The sequence below is a fragment of the Panicum virgatum genome, chromosome 2K, assembly GCF_016808335.1.
Source record: "Panicum virgatum strain AP13 chromosome 2K, P.virgatum_v5, whole genome shotgun sequence".
In the NCBI taxonomy this organism is placed as follows: Eukaryota; Viridiplantae; Streptophyta; class Magnoliopsida; order Poales; family Poaceae; genus Panicum; species Panicum virgatum.
This window is the reverse complement of record NC_053137.1, coordinates 22,110,354-22,132,381: the sequence shown is the minus strand read 5'-3', so window position 1 is coordinate 22,132,381 and position 22,028 is coordinate 22,110,354.

The window sequence follows — 22,028 nt, the reverse complement described above, 5'->3', positions numbered from 1 at the left end:
AGAGTGGAGTCAAAAAAAAAACTCTTTAGATGCACCTAAAGAGTTTTCTGACCTCATTGTAGTAACCATTGTGTCGTGTGCTACCTATGGCAAATACTTGTCCTCGAAACCAGTATTCTTCGTCACTTGAATTTTTATTTATGATTCTTACACCAATATTTGATTAACCGTGTCAAATACTTGTCCTCGAAGTCACCACTCAACTCTTCTCTAGAAAATAAACTTCTCAAAATTATGCACGTTTGACAAATTGGATTAGTTCTTATTAAGAGATGATCCACTAGATTCACTATTCTGTGTAGATTGTTATAGTTCAACCATTAGCTACAAATAACCCCTAAATTTAAGGTGAAAAGTCCATTTCACTCTCAAGCCCACCCCTCCCACAGCCACAGCCCACCCACCCTTCCATTTTTTAAGTCAACGTTTGAAATCTGATCATCTATCGGGTCAGATCGGGCCAAAAGATATCATTAGCCTGAGCCCGACCCAGCACGCGGTCGGGTCGGGTCCGGTAAAATCTGATTTTTTGTATGTATAATTTTTAGGTCGGTCGGACTTTTCGGGTAAGAAATGCAGTCCGAGCCCAGTCCATACAGTTCTCGAGTCAGGTCAGGCTGGGGGTTTTTCAAATAGGTCGGCTTGGGTTCGCCGGGTCAAACGACCCATGATCAAATATACTTTTAGGCCCTCTTTGGGAGGCCGCTGAGAGAAACTCATCGGGTTGTCCAGATTCCCACCGCTCCACATTAGGTTTATGTGTCTTCCTTGGAGACAACTTGGTGCCCTGGTCGTCAAAACAGCAAACCACAGTGTCCCGGTCTAGTGCGCAGGCCGAGTACCGGGTTGTTGCTCACGTCGTCGCTGAGTGTTGTTGGCTACGCCAGCTTCTGCATGACCTGCACGTTCCTCTGCGCGTCGCCATCATCGACTACTACGACAACGTCAGTGCTGTCTACATGACAACCAACCCGGTCCACCACCGCCATACCAAGCACATAGAGATCGACATCCACTTTGTCCGCAAAAAGATCTCCTTGGGTGAAGTCCGCGTTCTCCATGTGCCGTCACAGTTTCAGTTCGCTGATATCATGATGAAGGGTCTCCCGGTACAGCTGTTTCACGATTTTCAGTCCAATCTTTGCATCCGGAATCCTAATGCTTCGACTACATGCGGGTATTAGGCATGTATAGCTGTGTATGTGTACACAAGGCCCGTATTGGGTGTGTAGACCCAATGAGCATGTACATCTTGTACTCCAAGCCATATTAGCGCTATATAATGAAAGGTATCCCCTGATTAGGGTGTGTAGTGTTTTCCATCTCTCTACCTTTCTACAGGATGAATACTTCGCAAAAGAAAGTCAAGGGGCTATCTATCCTAAAGGATATGAAGCCAAAACACCTTCGGTCAAAAAAATAGTCGGGTGATGACCCGCAAGCTCACTTTTCTACAATATCACTTTTTGTAATCCGTGTCCAAAGACAGTTTTGAGAAGGATATTAGTTATGCAACTTATGTTCACTGACAACTTTGAGAAATGGTCGTCACACCATTTTGTACTGTTGCAAATACATCACTTTCTCCGGACTTCACCTTCGCCACTTCACCTTCGAGGGGCTCGCCGTGACCTTCGGCATCGTCAAGCCGCTGTCTACCAAAATAGCACAAATCTCTTCACACCAACAAAATGCAGAACATAACTCCACAAGGCAACGTGAAAGAGCTTCGGCTCGCCAAAGTGGAAGCATTTCTATCTCCGCACGGGTGGCCGTGTAGGAGCGAAGCTTCCAAAGCTCCCAGATCTTCGGGTGACATATGACGAGACCTAGCAGAGCCTGACTTCGCTTGCGGATCGAATCTAGCAAAAGAGTGACCTATGACAAGTCTGCAAAAAAAATGACAAACTTGCTGTAAGAACCGCCTAATTTGATATTATTTTAAACGAACCGCCGGTCATTATCATCCAGATGAAAGTTAATACGTACTGGCCGGAGAGCGTGCCACGTGTTATTCCACATCTAGAGACACGAATAACCGATACGTCATCCGTCCAAAATAACATCAAATCTGGTAGTCCCGGTATGTGTTTGCCACATGCCCAGAATTAAGCACACGTACCATTATACAATCGCATACACAATGCCGATAAACCACAAGAGCAGTTTTACATTACCAAAGTTCCATGCAGGTTTAACATAGGAGGGTTCAAACTAACTTCAATTACAAGCCTTGGGCTCACGAAAGCCATATTAAACATAAACTTAAAGTTTATTGAATTTATATGCTCTCACGGAGCTCGATTACGATAAAGACATACTAAGATAATGATGCCTTGCTCAAGGACATCATCACAGCCACAAGCCCACAACGACCTACTTCTCCCCCGCATTTGGATCAACGGGGTAGAAGTGGCCGAACACCACTTCCGGCTCACCTGCAACTAGGTTTAGAAAGCAACCTGAGTACAAAAGGTACTCGCAAGACTTACGCGATTAAATAAACAAGGATCATGCAATGGCTCAAGTAAAAGCTTTAAGGTTAAGTAATTATTGCATAAGCATTAACTCTCTGTACTATCACCTATCAGAATTAATTAATATTGCCCAAACCCCCATTAAATTTTAGTTAGTTAAGAGTATAAAATACAAATGACCATAGACGTAACAAGAACCATTTCCATCACAACCGGATTTCTACTGAGAGTTCATGGGATAATGAGCTTCCTCATAACCGAAAGTGCGGCAATTTGAATTGATTAAAGTCTTGCAAGGGTGTACTACTTTACCCACACGACATAAGGACCATGCGGCTCATCCAACCGGCCAAAGTTGGATAAGGGGGTACTCGCGTCAACCGTTCCCAACGAGGCTCAACCGTTGAGGGTACGCCCAGCTTGCACGGGGAGTAACTTAGTTCCACCGGGGACACCCACGCATCTGGGACCGGGCCTCAATGATCAAGTCAAAGAACGTAATTGGCTCATCCGTACCATAATTTGGATATGTGGTAGTACGGAAAGTTGCTCAAAACCAACGTCATCCACTGACGGTCCTTAATCGGTCCAAGCGGACTATGCCCATGTGACTTCATTCTCTAGGCTCTACCATTCTGCTCGAACCTCGATACTACTAGACCATACGACAAAGCCGAACCAGTGCGATCAACGGTAACCGGTAAATGTGATCCTCCAAACTATTCCTGTCTAGCAAGCAACATAAATATTCTAAGCAGGGCTAAGTATCTAGTCAAGTTAAGTGATTAACTGACTAACTAGTGCCAAGAATAAGGATAACAATTCAAGGAAGGATAATGCACGTAGATATGTACAAGAATGCAATACATACATAATATATAACCCCACATTACCCGGTGAGATAACTAACTAACTCAGATTAAATAAGAGCAAGGAATCATGCTTAGCTGCTTGCCTTGGTTAACTTCAGGCTCGACCGCGAACTGGACTCCGGGTTCAGGCTCCATGGACTCGGCAGCCTCTACGGGTTCGACCTCCGACGGTTCGGTCACTATAATGCATGATTGCGATGCAATAATTAAGAAATAAACTTTCATAGCAAGCATAAATCATGGAACAAATTGAACAAGCGGAGAACATTACAAAGAACTCATGAAAATTGGCTTTGCAGCAAAAGCATTTTTCTACAATTAATAATAAATATATTAAGTTTCAGCTAATCAAAAAAAGATAAATCAGAAAAGGCATGTAAACTTAACTAAACAAATCCAAGAAAATTATCATAGATACCAGGCATGAGTACAAAGGTAACAAAACTTGTTTCACCCTTTTATCACTTTTCAGAGAACAGTCCTACATTAAACCATTTTCAGACAGAGCATACGAAATCACACTAAAACCTTAACAAACAGTAAAGAAACATATGAGCAAGTTGCACCACTGGAAACTACACTTCCCAAGGAGTCTAGAAAAATTCGGTTTGGCATTTTTAGAGCAATATACAAATAACTAAGCATTTTAATCACTTTTGCAAGATAAAACTATAGATTAATCTATAGCAAGGTAACATACAAAACAACATTTTTCCTGTGTAGATCTAAGCTAGTGGAATCCAACAAAACAATTTTCATATTTTTCGGAGCTATACACGAATTGCTATGTGTTTTGCAAGATTGCTGCTCAAACAAACACGCTTGAAAACACTAGGTGCACCCCGAGGGCAGCCTCCCCGGCCACCGACAGGTGGGTCCAGGGGGCCGGGCGGCACCACCAGGCCGGGTCAAGGCCAAGGCCTGCCTTGACCTAGCGCCTGGGCGCGCCCACGTGAGCGGCGCGCGCGCCACGGCGCGACGTGCGCAACGCGGCGGCGAGGCGAGGCCGGAGGGGCTCGGGGCGAAGGCGCAAGGTGATGAGGAGGAGGCAGCGAACCTCACCGGCGACCAGGACGGTGGGGACAGTAGTGGGCGGGGTGGCGCGACGGCGGCGGGCGGAGGGCGACGCCGGCGGCCCTGCAAGGAGAGGGGGAAGGCCGGGTAAGGAGGGGAATCGAGCGATGAGAAGGAGGAGATGCTCCCCATGCGAGGAATCGAGAGGAGGTTCACCGAAGATGACGAATCGCGGCAGCGACGGAGCTCGCGGGGTGGCACAGCAATGGGGATTTGGGCTAAGGTCTGAGGGGAAATGGGGACGACCGGACTTTAAGGTGAGGAGAGGAGTGAGAGGGCGGCATGGCACTCGACAATGGCCGACGCGTGTCCTAGAGATGGCCGGCGGCGGTGGCGACGTGTGGCGCGCCGAGGCAGAACAGGGAGGAGAAGAAGAAGGGTGAGGATGACAGGTGGGCCCGGGCGAGGAAAAGAAAGAGATCAAGTTTGAAATTCGAAACAAAGGTGTTCGCGGGCTAAAAAATTCACCAAATTTTTACTATAGACAGATAAAATCACCAAGAACACAATGCAATAAGAATCACTCAAAAAGCTTTTGTAATTTGGTCGCAGCAAAAAGAACAAAGAGACTCTTTTTGAAATTTTCCAGAATTTTGTGGCTCTGCTCAAAAGTCATAAAATCCTGCAAAAATATTTTTAAATCAACATTTGAAATCTAGTATTTAAATAATATTTTTGGGAGCCAAGTTGCCTAACAAAATTTGAACTTTCTTAACAAGCACATATTCAACCACACACAAAATTGAATTCAAAACAAAGCACACATGCACATGATGCTCCTTTATACCTTAATGATGCTCATGAGGATGTCATTAACATGCTAATCATGTTTAAATTTTTGGAGTCATGACAACTCTCCCCCTTGACAAAACTCCGGGTGGATTGAGGCCATATTCACCTAGACAGGGTAAATATGTAAGAGATGATGCACAAAGGCAGGGATGATGTGATCTGATGAGACATTCTTAGAGTTTTCTTGATGGTGACTGTGTCCACATATAACCATATCTAGAAAGATGAACTTCATTAAGGAGGTGAGGTGTGGTAGAAAGAAAACTTACTCATCGGAAAAGAATTCTGGGTATTCTTGACGTAATTGATCTTCACGCTCCCAAGTGGCTTCATCTTCGGAGTGATTGCTCCATTGAACCTTCACAAACTCCACCATGCTACGCTTCACTTTTCTTTCATCACGATCAAGAATGGCAACTGGGTGTTCTTCGTAGGTAAGACCCGGTTGAAGTTCAAGTGATTCAAGGTCGATGGCGTCGGTTGGAACACGAAGACACTTCTTCAATTGAGAGATATGGAAGACATTATGAACTGAGGAGATTGATTGAGGAAGTTCCAATTGATAAGCCACTGCTCCAACTCTCTTGATAATTCGAAAGGGTCACACATAGCATGGCGCTAGCTTTCCTCTTACTTGGAAATGGCGAGTGCCCTTAAAAGGAGAAACCTTGAGATAGACATAATTGCCAATCTTGAGATGGAGTTCTCGGCGACGACGATCGGCATAAATCTTTTGACGAGATTGAGCAATGCGAAGATTCTCACGAATAATTCTGACTTGATCTTCGGCATCTTTTACCAAATCCGGGCCAAAGAAAGGCCTTTCTCCAGATTCGGACCAGCAATTGATCGGAGTTCTGCACCGTCTTCCATAGAGAGCTTCAAAAGGAGACATTTTGATACTTGTTTGATAACTGTTATTGTAGGAAAACTCTGCGAATGGCAAGCAAGTAACCCATTTCTTTTCATATATGAGAGCACAGGCTCGTAGCATGTCTTCCAAGATTTGATTGACTCTCTCAGCTTGACCGTCAGTTTGAGGATGATAAGCAGTACTATAGGTGAGATCGGTTCCCATCGCTTTATGAAGACTTCTCCAAAAGTGAGTGACAACTTGAGGACCACTATCAGAGACAATTTTCTTAGGAACACTATGAAGACAAACAATGCGGGTAAGGTATAACTCTGCATATTGTTTGGCGAGATAAGTAGTCTTCACTGGAAGGAAATGAGCCGACTTTGTCAATCGATCCACGATTACCCATATAAGATCGTATCCCTGAGAAGACCTGGGTAACCCGGTGATAAAATCCATTTCAATTTCTTTCCACTTCCATGATGGAATAGGTAGCGGTTGAAGAGTACCGGCTGGCTTGAGATGCTCAGCTTTAACTCTTTGGCAAACATCGCACTCGGCGACATATCGAGCAGTTTCTCGCTTCATGCGAGTCCACCAAAACCTTTGCTTGAGATCTTGATATATTTTGGTACTGCCCGGATGAATGGAGAATTGAGAACTATGGGCTTCATCAAGGATAATTCGCCTGAGGTTATGATCCTTAGGCACCACAATACGCTCCCCAAAGAATAGAACTCCTTGATTATCAGTAGAGAAGCATCGAGCTTTGCCCTTCTTCATTAATTTCTGAATTCGAGCCATACCCTTATTTTTCTTTTGGGCTTCCTTAATTTGATCATAAAGGTCAGATTTGACCGTGAGAGTAGCAAGATAGCCTTCTTTGACTATGGAAATTCCAAGTTTTCGGAGATCATCACAAAGAGTATGCGCAGAAGGAGCTATGGTCAAGCAGTTGCATTGAGCCTTCCGGCTTAGTGCATCGGCGACGACATTCGCCTTACCGAGATGATAGTGCACTTCAATATCATAATCCTTGATTAATTCAAGCCATTGACGTTGCCTCATGTTGAGATCAGATTGAGTGAAAATGTATTTGAGGCTCTTGTGATCGGTATAGATATTACAATGATTACCAAGCAGATAGTGACGCCATATCTTTAGAGCATGGACAACAGCCGCAAGCTCTAAATCATGGGTAGGATAATTTTCTTCATGTCGCTTGAGTTGACGAGAAGCATAGGCCACTACTCGGCCTTCTTGCATAAGAACACAGCCCAGACCAATGTGAGAAGCATCGCAGTAGACATCGAAACTCTTAGAAATATTTGGCTGAGCAAGAACGGGAGCGGTAGTGAGACGATCCTTGAGGGTTTGGAAGGCTTCTTCACAGGCTGGAGACCACTCAAACTTGACCTCATTTTTCAGTAACTTGGTCATGGGCTTCGTGATTTTAGAAAAGTTCTCTATGAACCAACGGTAATATCCCGCAAGTCCAAGAAAACTCCAGATCTCGTGGACATTCTGAGGTTGCTTCCAATCAAGAACATCTTGGACCTTACTAGGATCTACAGCAAGACCATCCTTGGAGAGGATATGACCAAGAAAAGATACTTCTTCAAGCCAAAATTCACATTTGCTAAACTTGGCATAAAGACGATGTTCTCTAAGTTTTTGAAGGACAGTATGAATGTGACGAGCATGATCTTCTTGGGTCTTGGAATAAATGAGAATATCATTAATAAAGATGATCACAAAGATATCATGTTCCTCCATGAAGATGCTATTCATCAGATACATGAAATAAACTGGTGCATTGGTGAGGCCGAAGGACATAACAGTGAATTCATAGAGACCATATCTAGTAGAGAATGTCGTTTTTGTAATATCTTCTTTCCGGATCTTGATTTGATGATAACCTAACCTTAAATCAATCTTGGAGAAATAACGAGCTCCCGAGGGTTGATCAAATAAGATATCAATCCGAGGAAGAGGATATTTGTTCTTGACAGTGACCTCATTCAACGGACGATAATCAACACACATTTGTAAACTATCATCTTTCTTCTTTACCAAAAGAGCCGGGCATCCCCAAGGAGAGGAGCTCGGATGAATGAAACCTTTGTCCAACAAGATCTTGAGTTGCTCCTTCAACTCCCTTAGCTCATTAGGAGGCATTCGATAAGGCCGTTTAGAGATAGGAGCTATTCCAGGCTTGAGCTCTATGACAAATTCGACCTCACGATCAGGGGGCATACCTGGTAGTTCTTCTGGAAAGACATCTGGATACTCACACAACATGGGAATATCTTCCAATGTAGTGGCTTTGGTACTTGTCAAAGCATACAGATGAGATTCCATCTTGGAAAGAGAGAGGAGAACTCTAATCCCAGAGGGGTGCAAAAGATCGATGGTGCGGGGCCCACATTTGATAACTCCATCATGCTTACCCAACCAATTCATCCCAAGAATCACATCTAACCCTATCTTGTCTAGGATAAGAAGATTAGCACGAAAAGTAGCTCCCTCAATGAGAATTGGGACCCTATCTACAAAAGTGCTAGAGATGATATCTCCACCCAGTGATTCTATATGGTATGGCACTTGTAGGTTTTGCATCTCAAGTCTAATATGCAGCATAAATTTCTTGTTGATGAATGAAAGAGTTGCCCCGGAATTAAAGAGAACAATTGCAGGGTGGGAATTGATTAGAAGCGTACCCATGAGTACTTCGGCATCCTCCGGAACTTCTTCAGCGGTGGTGTAGTTAAGACGGCCACGCTTAGGAGCTTATTGTGGCTTGACTTCCTGACGCGGTGCTTGAGGTAGAGGATTATTGGGCCTAGATGCATTGGAGGCACCGCCACGCCTCGAAGAGGGGCAATTCTTAGAGATGTGGCCTATGCCACCACAATTGTAGCACGGACCCTTTGCGGCAACACCTGGGTTGTTCCAATAGGTATTGGCCGGCCTAGAAACTTGTCCTTGAGGAGGTTGAGGGTGGTGCACAATCCACATAGGGCGTGGAGGTTGAGCACCCAGCGCCCAAGATAGAGGAGGAGGTGGAGGCCCCAGATGTGGACGTGAAGAGCTACCGCCTGCCGAGGTAGGAGCGGGACGCTTGTTCTTTGCCTCAAGATTCTTCATCTTATGCTCGGCTATGATGGCGATATTCACCAAGTCATTGAAATCCGCAAACTTAGTAGTGGAAAGCTTATCTTGTAACTCTTCGGAGAGCCCATCATATAGGCGTTCTTGCTTCTTGGCATCGGTGGACACTTCTTTAGGTGCATATTGGGAGAGGGTGTTGAAGGCATTGACATAGGCCATCACATCTGTAGCGAAAATGGCCTCTCATGCCATATTTCAATATAATGTTTTGGCGATTGATGACACACACAACACTTGGACTAATGTGATTGTTAAGATGACTATTCTCAGGCTTTTAGGTTCAAGTGATGACAAAGAGAAGAGAGGCGTAGCAAAGCTCTTCGGTCCAAGGGACAAGGATTGAGGCATTTTGCAATCATCGGTTAAACCGACGTAGGGCAAAATGAACTCACCGGTGCAATCACAGAGAAGGTCTGCGGGCTAGGGTTTTACACCGGATGAACCGACGCTACGAAAGTTATATACTTCGGTGCATTGGCAGATGAAGACCGAGGAAAATACCTACACCGGTTGAACCGACGATGCATCGGTCAATTGCATCGGTTCAGTTGTCCAGAGAGGTGGTTTTTGGAGGAACGTGAAGAAGTTACACTCACTGGTTAAACCGACGCTAATATTACATACACCGGTTGATTACATCGGTTAAACCGGCGATACACCGGTTGATTGCTAACGGCTAGTTTTTCAAATAGCAGTTTACATACACCGGTTGAACCGATGATGGCTTTTGAGGTACGTCGGATTAACCGGCGTTACGCAGTTTTCTGGCAGCTTTTCTCCAACGGCTATATTTGCTTATGCTGCCTATATACCCCCAAGGCCGGGTCATTTGAGAGTGCTGGAGTTCAAGGAAGTATACAAGAGCTAAAGATCATCTCCAACCACCATAGAGATTCATTGTACATTATATAGGCTTAAGCACACTTGTTAGAGTGCTTAGTGCTTGATTAGGGATTAGTTCTTGCGAGAGCTCCCTTGAGAGAAGTCTTGCTGCGGCAAGCAAACACTTGTACTCGTCGTGTGACCCTCCTACTTGGTGTGGAGAGGCAACGACACTTTGTGCGGGGAAGGAGACCCCTCTTGGTGAGAAGCTCCGATAGTGAAGACGGTGCTGTGGTGACGCTTCGAGATAGACGGTGGCGGTGACCTCGTCTTGGTGACTTGGTGGCACTTAGCCTTTGCTTGCCGGGTGCCTTGGTGGCCAACGCAAGATGGTGATCAAGCGAAGAGACTCGACATCACACTTGTTCATGTTGGACAAGTGGCCGTGGACGTAGGGAGGGACTTGGTGTCCTAACCGAACCACGTTAAATCGTGTGTCTTGGTGTCTTCACGGAAGTTTGCATATCCTCTCCCTTACCTCTTTACTTACCGTATTACGTTTCTGCATTTACTCTATCTTGTGTACCTTTACTTTCCTAGTTAGTTTGATTAGGTTTGGCTATAGGTTGCAAGTCTTTTAGGGGTAAGTAGAGAGTAGCATAGATAAACCTTAGTCATAACTAGTATGTGTAGGACGTGTTAGGTTTATCTTATGCTAGTAGTTTGAGCCCTAAGCTAAAAAGCGATTAGCGACCCTATTCACCCCCCTCCCCATCTAGGGTCGGACACCCCGGTGATCCTTACAACATCACGATTTCCTTGAGTAAGATTCAAAAATTCCTTCTTCTTGATATCCATTATGCCCTTGGGGATATGGAAGGAGCAAAAAGCTGTGCGGACTCCTCCCATGTGAAATGGTGGTTTGCAGAATTCCGCCACCAAGCCCCATGAGCGTCATGAAGTTGGTGAGCGGCAAAAAGAACCTTCTCATGTGGCTCACACTCAATAAGACCAAGCTTTTCTTCAATCACATTGAGCCAGAAATCCGCATCAAGAGGATCCTTGGAGCCATGAAAGATGGGAGGATTGGTACGGAAGAATTCCCCGAACCTGTTCACTTGAGGCTCAGCTCTTGGACCATGATTACCGGCATTGCCCATTTGATTGACTAAGGTCGCCATAAGTTCAGTTTGTTGAGCCAAGACGTCAGCGAGGGTTGGGTGAACGGGAGATTCAGGAAGGGGGACCTCGTTGTTGCGATTGTTATTGCCACCCGAACCATTAGCACCATCCCTCTCAGTTCCCAAACGCGACACCATCCTGTTAATAAACAAAAATGGTTAGCGGTCAGGAATGAAAGATAGAGGATACTCGAAGGAAGAGTGGAAAGACAATGTGTAGATAAAAATCTAACACACGATCAATACAGGAGTAGCAATTCCAAGAGGAAAAACAGATTTGGTCCACTACGACAAACCAGAACCAACTAGGCAAGATCTTGACAGCAACACATTAGATTGATTCAATACAGATTTGGAGATCAGAAGAGAGAGAAAGTATGCATGCATGCGAGGTATGAATGCACATGACGTCTCCTCACATCGTGAGCACGCCTTAACGTTCTAGCACTCACTCACGACCCGAAACAACCGCATTGCCCAACAGTGCTACAACCCTCCTACTAGCACTTAGGACAATGGGTGATTTTCATCCTCTCAACCTCGGTAAATGGCTCAAAAGGTTTCCAGCAGGTGAAAGGGTTTTTCTACGCTCCTGCTACTCATGAAGACAAGAGGAGTGAAGCATATTTTAATTAAACAAGTGAAGCAATAAGGAAGAATTAGCTCTAAGACGAAGGAAGAAAGGTAGCATTTTACCTTAAGTTTAAATGTTTAACAAAAATAAATCTTAGTGGAAGTAATCAAATTTTATTTTACTCTCAACCCACTAAGCAAAATTTAGGTTCACTTTATGGAACCTCGGCTCTGATACCCGTTGTGAGAACCGCCCAATTTGATACTATTTTAAACGAACCGCCGGTCATTATCATCCAGATGAAAGTTAACACGTGCTGGACGGAGAGCGTGCCACGTGTTATCCCACATCTAGAGACACGAATAACCGACATGTCATCCGTCCAAAATAACATCAAATCCGGTAGTCCCGGTACGTGTTTGCCACATGCCCAGTATTAAGCACACGTACCGTTATGCAATCGCATACACAGTGCCGATGGACCACAAGAGCCGTTTTACATTACCAAAGTTCCACGTAGGTTTAACATAGGAGGGTTCAAACTAACCTCCATTACAAGCCTTGGGCTCACGAAAGCCATATTAAACAGAAACTTAAAGTTTATTGCATTTATATGCTCTCACGGAGCTCGATTACGATAAAGACATACCAAGATAATGATGCCTTGCTCAAGGACATCATCACAGCCACAACGACCTACTCCTCCCCCGCATTTGGATCAGCGGGGCAGAAGTGGCCGAACACCACTTCCGGCTCACCTGCAACTAGGTTTAGAAAGCAACCTGAGTACAAAAGGTACTCGCAAGACTTACGCGATTAAATAAACAAGGATCATGCAATGGCTCAAGTAAAAGCATTAAGGTTAAGTAATTATTGCATAAGCATTAACTCTCTGCACTATCACCTATCAGAATTAATTAATATTGCCCAAATCCCCATTAAATTTTAGTTAGTTAAGAGTATAACATACAAATGACCATAGAGGTAACAAGAACCATTTCCATCACAACCAGATTTCTATGAAGAGTTCATGGGATAATGAGCTTGCTCATAACCGAGAGCGCGGCAATTCAAATTGATTAAAACCTTGCAAGGGTGTACTACTTTACCCACACGACGCAAGGACCATGCGGCTCACCCAACCGGCTAAAGTTGGATAAGGGGGTACTCGCGTCAACCATTCCCAACGAGGCTCAACCATTGAGGGTACGCCCAGTTTGCACGGGGAGTAACTTAGGCCCACCGGGGACACCCCTAAGCCTCCCTACATAGTCCCTTGGCCACGCATCTGGGACCGGGCCTCAATGATAAAGTCAAAGAACGTAATTGGCTCATCCGTACCATAATTTGAATATGTGGTAGTATGGAAAGTTGCTCAAAACCAACGTCATCCACGGACGGTCCTTAATCGGTCCAAGCGGACTATGCCCATGTGACTTCATTCTCTAGGTTCTACCAATCCGCTCGAACCTCGATACTACCAGACCATACGACCAAGCCGAACCAGTGCGATCAAGGTGTAGCGAAAATGGCATCTCATGCCATATTTCAATATAATGTTTTGGTGATTGATATAGACAACACAACACTTGGACTAATGTGATTGTTAAGATGACTATTCTCAGGCTTTTAGGTTCAAGTGATGACAAAGACAAGAGAGGTGTAGCAAGGCCCGAAGGGCCACCCCTACGGGGGTTCTGCTACATAGCTTGTGTTTAAAAATGCATACATTTGTTTAAAAAGTGATTCAAACACTAATGCACACATTCAGGGGGGGCTAACTCTATAGCTTGTGTTTTTGTGACTAACTTGCTTTACAAGTGATATTTGTTGTAGTCACACCCCCTTAGTTCATTTGGTAATCCACTCAATCCTTTGATATCAAGATGATGCACATTGCAATTAACCTTACAATGGTATCAATTGATCAAGAAAGATTGGACAAGGGAAGAAGACCAAGCCATAACTTCCAAAGATTAAAGAGATAAATGATATAGGGAGGCATGGCTAGGTATAACACTTTATCACTAGTGAATTTCTTTTGCTACTAATGCTCTTTGTTGCTAGTGGTTATATGAAGCTTTTAGGTGTTTGATGACAAAGGGGGAGAAATGTACCCTAAAAGCAAGCAAATGATGCCATTAGCAAGGGGGAGGAATGGAATATGCAATGTAAAAGGATGCATGGTGATAGGGGGAGGTACTTAGTCAATATGGGGGAGAAGTGCAATTTGATGATCCCATGGACTAAGGTACAAATTTTTCATTGCTCATATGGTTCAAACCACACACAAGCCATTGTTCTATAATTCTTTCTACAATTGGTATCAAGGGCTTTTAAAATGAGCATTGAAATATCATCCAAGCAAGCTAAGTAGTTTCTAACTTTTCAAATTAATATCAATTTCATATTCTAGTAATTCATCTTGCTTGCTTTGGTTGTGTTGTCATCAATCACCAAAAAGGGGGAGATTGTAGCGAAAATGGCCTCTCATGCCATATTTCAATATAATGTTTTGGTGATTGATATAGACAACACAACACTTGGACTAATGTGATTGTTAAGATGACTATTCTCAGGCTTTTAGGTTCAAGTGATGACAAAGACAACAGAGGTATAGCAAGGCCCGAAGGGCCACCCCTACGGGGGTTCCGCTACATAGCTTGTGTTTAAAAATGCATACATTTGTTTAAAAAGTGATTCAAACACTAATGCACACATTTAGGGGGGGGGCTAACTCTATAGCTTGTGTTTTTGTGACTAACATGCTTTACAAGTGATATTTGTTGTAGTCACACCCCCTTAGTTCATTTGGTAATCCACTCAATCCTTTGATATCAAAATGATGCACACTGCAATTAACCTTACAATTGGTATCAATTGATCAAGAAAGATTGGACAAGGGAAGAAGACCAAGCCATAACTTCCAAAGATTAAAGAGATAAATGATATAGGGAGGCATGGCTAGGTATAACACTCTATCACTAGTGGATTTCTTTTGCTACTAATGCTCTTTGTTGCTAGTGGTTATATGAAGCTTTTAGGTGTTTGATGACAAAGGGGGAGAAATGTACCCTAAAAGCAAGCAAATGATGCCATTAGCAAGGGGGAGGAATGGAATATGCAATGTAAAAGGATGCATGGTGATAGGGGGAGGTACTTAGTCAATATGGGGGAGAAGTGCAATTTGATGATCCCATGGACTAAGGTACAAATTTTTCATTGCTCATATGGTTCAAACCACACACAAGCCATTGTTCTATAATTCTTTCTACAATTGGTATCAAGGGCTTTTAAAATGAGCATTGAAATGTCATCCAAGCAAGCTAAGTAGTTTCTAACTTTTCAAATTAATATCAATTTCATATTCTTGTAATTCATCTTGCTTGCTTTGGTTGTGTTGCCATCAATCACCAAAAAGGGGGAGATTGTAGCGAAAATGGCCTCTCATGCCATGTTTCAATATAATGTTTTGGTGATTGATATAGACAACACAACACTTGGACTAATGTGATTGTTAAGATGACTATTCTCAGGCTTTTAGGTTCAAGTGATGACAAAGACAAGAGAGGTGTAGCAAGGCCCGAAGGGCCACCCCTACGGGGGTTCTGCTACATAGCTTGTGTTTAAAAATGCATACATTTGTTTAAAAAGTGATTCAAACACTAATGCACACATTCAGGGGGGGCTAACTCTATAGCTTGTCTTTTTGTGACTAACATGCTTTACAAGTGATATTTGTTGTAGTCACACCCCCTTAGTTCATTTGGTAATCCACTCAATCCTTTGATATCAAGATGATGCACATTGCAATTAACCTTACAATGGTATCAATTGATCAAGAAAGATTGGACAAGGGAAGAAGACCAAGCCATAACTTCCAAAGATTAAAGAGATAAATGATATAGGGAGGCATGGCTAGGTATAACACTTTATCACTAGTGAATTTCTTTTGCTACTAATGCTCTTTGTTGCTAGTGGTTATATGAAGCTTTTAGGTGTTTGATGACAAAGGGGGAGAAATGTACCCTAAAAGCAAGCAAATGATGCCATTAGCAAGGGGGAGGAATGGAATATGCAATGTAAAAGGATGCATGGTGATAGGGGGAGGTACTTAGTCAATATGGGGGAGAAGTGCAATTTGATGATCCCATGGACTAAGGTACAAATTTTTCATTGCTCATATGGTTCAAACCACACACAAGCCATTGTTCTATAATTCTTTCTACAATTGGTATCAAGGGCTTTTAAAATGAGCATTGAAATATCATCCAAGCAAGCTAAGTAGTTTCTAACTTTTCAAATTAATATCAATTTCATATTCTTGTAATTCATCTTGCTTGCTTTGGTTGTGTTGTCATCAATCACCAAAAAGGGGGAGATTGTAGCGAAAATGGCCTCTCATGCCATATTTCAATATAATGTTTTGGTGATTGATATAGACAACACAACACTAGGACTAATGTGATTGTTAAGATGACTATTCTCAGGCTTTTAGGTTCAAGTGATGACAAAGACAAGAGAGGTGTAGCAAGGCCCGAAGGGCCACCCCTACGGGGGTTCCGCTACATAGCTTGTGTTTAAAAATGCATACATTTGTTTAAAAAGTGATTCAAACACTAATGCACACATTTAGGGGGGGCTAACTCTATAGCTTGTGTTTTTGTGACTAACATGCTTTACAAGTGATATTTGTTGTAGTCACACCCCCTTAGTTCATTTGGTAATCCACTCAATCCTTTGATATCAAGATGATGCACATTGCAATTAACCTTACAATTGGTAACAATTGATCAAGAAAGATTGGACAAGGGAAGAAGACCAAGCCATAACTTCCAAAGATTAAAGAGATAAATGATATAGGGAGGCATGGCTAGGTATAACACTCTATCACTAGTGGATTTCTTTTGCTACTAATGCTCTTTGTTGCTAGTGGTTATATGAAGCTTTTAGGTGTTTGATGACAAAGGGGGAGAAATGTACCCTAAAAGCAAGCAAATGATGCCATTAGCAAGGGGGAGGAATGGAATATGCAATGTAAAAGGATGCATGGTGATAGGGGGAGGTACCTAGTCAATATGGGGGAGAAGTGCAATTTGATGATCCCATGGACTAAGGTACAAATTTTTCATTGCTCATATGGTTCAAACCACACACAAGCCATTGTTCTATAATTCTTTCTACAATTTGTATCAAGGGCTTATAAAATGAGCATTGAAATGTCATCCAAGCAAGCTAAGTAGTTTCTAACTTTTCAAATTAATATCAATTTCATATTCTTGTAATTCATCTTGCTTGCTTTGGTTGTGTTGTCATCAATCACCAAAAAGGGGGAGATTGTAGCGAAAATGACCTCTCATGCCATATTTCAATATAATGTTTTGGTGATTGATATAGACAACACAACACTTGGACTAATGTGATTGTTAAGATGACTATTCTCAGGCTTTTAGGTTCAAGTGATGACAAAGACAAGAGAGGTGTAGCAAGGCCCGAAGGGCCACCCCTTCGGGGGTTCCGCTGCATAGCTTGTGTTTAAAAATGCATACATTTGTTTAAAAAGTGATTCAAACACTAATGCACACATTTAGGTGGGGCTAACTCTATAGCTTGTGTTTTTGTGACTAACATGCTTTACAAGTGATATTTGTTGTAGTCACACCCCCTTAGTTCATTTGGTAATCCACTCAATCCTTTGATATCAAGATGATGCACATTGCAATTAACCTTACAATTGGTATCAATTGATCAAGAAAGATTGGACAAGGGAAGAAGACCAAGCCATAACTTCCAAAGATTAAAGAGATAAATGATATAGGGAGGCATGGCTAGGTATAACACTCTACCACTAGTGGATTTCTTTTGCTACTAATGCTCTTTGTTGCTAGTGGTTATATGAAGCTTTTAGGTGTTTGATGACAAAGGGGGAGAAATGTACCCTAAAAGCAAGCAAATGATGCCATTAGCAAGGGGGAGGAATGGAATATGCAATGTAAAAGGATGCATGGTGATAGGGGGAGGTACCTAGTCAATATGGGGGAGAAGTGCAATTTGATGATCCCATGGACTAAGGTACAAATTTTTCATTGCTCATATGGTTCAAACCACACACAAGCCATTGTTCTATAATTCTTTCTACAATTGGTATCAAGGGCTTTTAAAATGAGCATTGAAATATCATCCAAGCAAGCTAAGTAGTTTCTAACTTTTCAAATTAATATCAATTTCATATTCTTGTAATTCATCTTGCTTGCTTTGGTTGTGTTGTCATCAATCACCAAAAAGGGGGAGATTGTAGCGAAAATGGCCTCTCATGCCATATTTCAATATAATGTTTTGGTGATTGATATAGACAACACAACACTTGGACTAATGTGATTGTTAAGATGACTATTCTCAGGCTTTTAGGTTCAAGTGATGACAAATACAAGAGAGGTGTAGCAAGGCCCGAAGGGCCACCCCTACGGGGGTTCCGCTACATAGCTTGTGTTTAAAAATGCATACATTTGTTTAAAAAGTGATTCAAACACTAATGCACACATTTAGGGGGGGCTAACTCTATAGCTTGTGTTTTTGTGACTAACATGCTTTACAAGTGATATTTGTTGTAGTCACACCCCCTTAGTTCATTTGGTAATCCACTCAATCCTTTGATATCAAGATGATGCACATTGCAATTAACCTTACAATTGGTATCAATTGATCAAGAAAGATTGGACAAGGGAAGAAGACCAAGCCATAACTTCCAAAGATTAAAGAGATAAATGATATAGGGAGGCATGGCTAGGTATAACACTCTATCACTAGTGAATTTCTTTTGCTACTAATGCTCTTTGTTGCTAGTGGTTATATGAAGCTTTTAGGTGTTTGATGACAAAGGGAGAGAAATGTACCCTAAAAGCAAGCAAATGATGCCATTAGCAAGGGGGAGGAATGGAATATGCAATGTAAAAGGATGCATGGTGATAGCGGGAGGTACTTAGTCAATATGGAGGAGAAGTGCAATTTGATGATCCCATGGACTAAGGTACAAATTTTTCATTGCTCATATGGTTCAAACCACACACAAGCCATTGTTCTATAATTCTTTCTACAATTGGTATCAAGGGCTTTTAAAATGAGCATTGAAATGTCATCCAAGCAAGCTAAGTAGTTTCTAACTTTTCAAATTAATATCAATTTCATATTCTTGTAATTCATCTTGCTTGCTTTGGTTGTGTTGTCATCAATCACCAAAAAGGGGGAGATTGTAGCGAAAATGGCCTCTCATGCCATATTTCAATATAATGTTTTGGTGATTGATATAGACAACACAACACTTGGACTAATGTGATTGTTAAGATGACTATTCTCCGGCTTTTAGGTTCAAGTGATGACAAAGACAAGAGGGGTGTAGCAAGGCCCGAAGGGCCACCCCTACGGGGGTTCCGCTACATAGCTTGTGTTTAAAAATGCATACATTTGTTTAAAAAGTGATTCAAACACTAATGCACACATTTAGGGGGGGCTAACTCTATAGCTTGTGTTTTTGTGACTAACATGCTTTACAAGTGATATTTGTTGTAGTCACACCCCCTTAGTTCATTTGGTAATCCACTCAATCCTTTGATATCAAGATGATGCATATTGCAATTAACCTTACAATTGGTATCAATTAATCAAGAAAGATTGGACAAGGGAAGAAGGCCAAGCCATAACTTCCAAAGATTAAAGAGATAAATGATATAGGGAGGCATGGCTAGGTATAACACTCTATCACTAGTGAATTTCTTTTGCTACTAATGCTCTTTGTTGCTAGTGATTATATGAAGCTTTTAGGTGTTTGATGACAAAGGGGGAGAAATGTACCCTAAAAGCAAGCAAATGATGCCATTAGCAAGGGGGAGGAATGGAATATGCAATGTAAAAGGATGCATGGTGATAGGGGGGGTACTTAGTCAATATGGGGGAGAAGTGCAATTTGATGATCCCATGGACTAAGGTACAAATTTTTCATTGCTCATATGGTTCAAACCACACACAAGCCATTGTTCTATAATTCTTTCTACAATTGGTATCAAGGGCTTTTAAAATGAGCATTGAAATGTCATCCAAGCAAGCGGACGGGAGTCGAGGGGGAGCCGCCCCTCGCGGGTCTCAGGGCAGCGCCCTGAAAGCTCTTCGGTCCAAGGGACAAGGATTGAGGCATTTTGCTATCATCGGTTAAACCGACGTAGGGCAAAATGAACTCACCGGTGCAATCACAGAGAAGGTCTGCGGGCTACGGTTTTACACCGGATTAACCGACGTTGAAGAAAATGCATACGTCGGTGCATTGCCAAACGAAGACCGATGAAAATACATACACCGGTTGAACCGACGATGCATCGGTCAATTGCATCGGTTCAGTTGTCCAGAGAGGTGGTTTTTGGAGGAACGTGAAGAAGTTACAATCACCGGTTAAACCGACGCTAATTTTACATACACTGGTTGATTGCATCGGTTAAACCGGCGATACATCGGTTAATTGCTAACGGCTAGTTTTTCAAGTAGCAGTTTACATACACCGGTTGAACCGATGATGGCTTTTGGGGTACGTCGGATTAACCGGCGTTAAGCATATTTCTGGCAGCTTTTCTCCAATGGCTATATTTACTTGTGCTGCCTATATATACCCCCAAGGCCGGGTCATTTGAGAGTGCTGGAGTTCAAGGAAGTATACAAGAGCTAAAGATCATCTCCAACCACCATAGACCTTCATTGTACATCATATAGGCTTAAGAACACTTGTGAGAGTGCTTAGTGCTTGTTTAGGCTTAGTTCTTGAGAGAACTAGCTTGAGAGAAAGCCTTGCTGCGGCAAGCACCTTGTGTACTCGTCGTGTGACCCTCCGACTTGGTGTGGAGTGGCAACGACACTTTGTGCGGGGAAGGAGGCCCCTACTTGGTGTTAAAGCTCCAAGATAGTGAAGACGGTGCCGTGGTGACGCTTCGAGATAGACGGTGGCGGTGACCTCGTCTTTGTGACTTGGCGTCACTTAGCCTTTGCTTGTCGGGAGCCTTGGAGGCGTGGCAAGACGGCGATCAAGCGAAGAGACTCGGCATCACACTTGTTCGTGTTGGACAAGTGGCCGTGGACGTAGGGAGGGACTTTGGTGTCCTAACCGAACCACGTTAAATCATGTGTCTTGGTGTCTTCACGGGAGTTTGCATATCCTCTCCCTTACCGCGTTACTTACCGCATTATGTTTCCGCATTTACTCTTTCTTACTTACCTTTACTTTCCTAGTTAGTTTGATTAGGATTGGCTATAGGTTGCAAGTCTTTTGGGGTAAGTAGAGGGTAGCATAGATAAACCTTAGTCATAACTAGCATGTGTAGGACATGTTAGGTTTATCTTATGCAATTAGATTGAGCCCTAGGTTAAAAAACGATTAGCGACCCTATTCACCCCCTCCCCCTCTAGGGTCGGACACCCCGGTGATCCTTACACAAGGGTAACCGGTAAATGTGATCCTCCAAACTATTTCTGTCTAGTGAGCAATATAAATATTCTAAGCAGGGATAAGCATCTAGTCAAGTTAAGTGATTAACTGACTAACTAGTGCCAAGAATAAGGATAACAATTCAAGAAAGGATAATGCACGCAGATAGGTACAAGAATACAATACATACATAATATATAACCCCACATTACCCGGTGAGATAACTAACTAACTCAGATTAAATAGGAGCAAAGAATCATGCTTAGCTGCTTACCTTGTTTAACTTCGGGCTCGACCGCGAACTAGACTCCGGGTTCAGGCTCAACGGACTTGGCGGGCTCCACGGGTTCGACCTCCGACGGTTCGGTCACTATAATACATGAATGTGTTGCAAGAATTAAGAAATGAACTTTCACAGCAAGCATAAATCATGGAACAAATTGAGCAAGCAGAGAACATTACAAAGAACTCATGAAAATTGATTTTGCAGCAAAAGCATTTTCCTACAATTAATCATAAATATATTAAGTTTCAGCTAATCAAAATAAGATAAATCAGAAAAGTCATGCAAACTTAACTTAACTAAACAAATCCAAAAAAAATTATCATAGATACCATGCATGAGTACAAAGGTAGCAAAACTGGTTCCACCCTTTTATCACTTTTCAAAAAATAGTCCTACATTAAACCATTTTCAGACAGAGCATACGAAATCACACTAAAACCTTAACAAACAGTTAATAAAT